Here is a 391-nt window from a genome sequence, read left to right as displayed (position 1 = left end):
AGAAGGGATTGCGGCGTGACCATCCTCCCTGGGGGGTGATTTCTCGCTTTCTGTCTCTATGTCTCTCTCTGTCTATCTGGCGAGCGCACGCACCCTACAGTGAAAATCTCTCAAAAAAAAAAAAATTCTAGGAACTAGAAATGGAAAATTTTTTATAATATTCATGATTAAGTCACTATGCAGTATATACTGGACTTGTGTCCATGGAAATGTATTTATCAGCTGTGTTTGCTATGAAAATATTTAGATTAATTAAGGTCTTTAGTAAATCAATAAAATGCGGGGGGAAAACAGTATAGAAAGCAAACATAAATACCACAGACAGTGTAGGAGGAGAGTGAGAGATGGCAGAGGGTAAGAGATAGGGAATCAAGGATGGGGGAAAAAAAAA

At 38.6% G+C, this 391-nt stretch overlaps 1 protein-coding gene across 1 annotated transcript in view; it reads left to right on the top strand.

Annotated features, from left to right (window-relative positions):
- Window positions 1-391, top strand: part of FSCN3 (fascin actin-bundling protein 3) — a 13,709-nt gene that overhangs the window by 8,101 nt on the left and 5,217 nt on the right.

The sequence above is a fragment of the Tupaia chinensis genome, unplaced genomic scaffold (genome assembly GCF_000334495.1).
Source record: "Tupaia chinensis unplaced genomic scaffold, TupChi_1.0 Scaffold000192_1, whole genome shotgun sequence".
Taxonomy (NCBI): domain Eukaryota; kingdom Metazoa; phylum Chordata; class Mammalia; order Scandentia; family Tupaiidae; genus Tupaia; species Tupaia belangeri.
The sequence above is the reverse complement of the archived record's forward strand: the minus strand, read 5'-3'. Positions and strand labels throughout refer to the sequence as shown.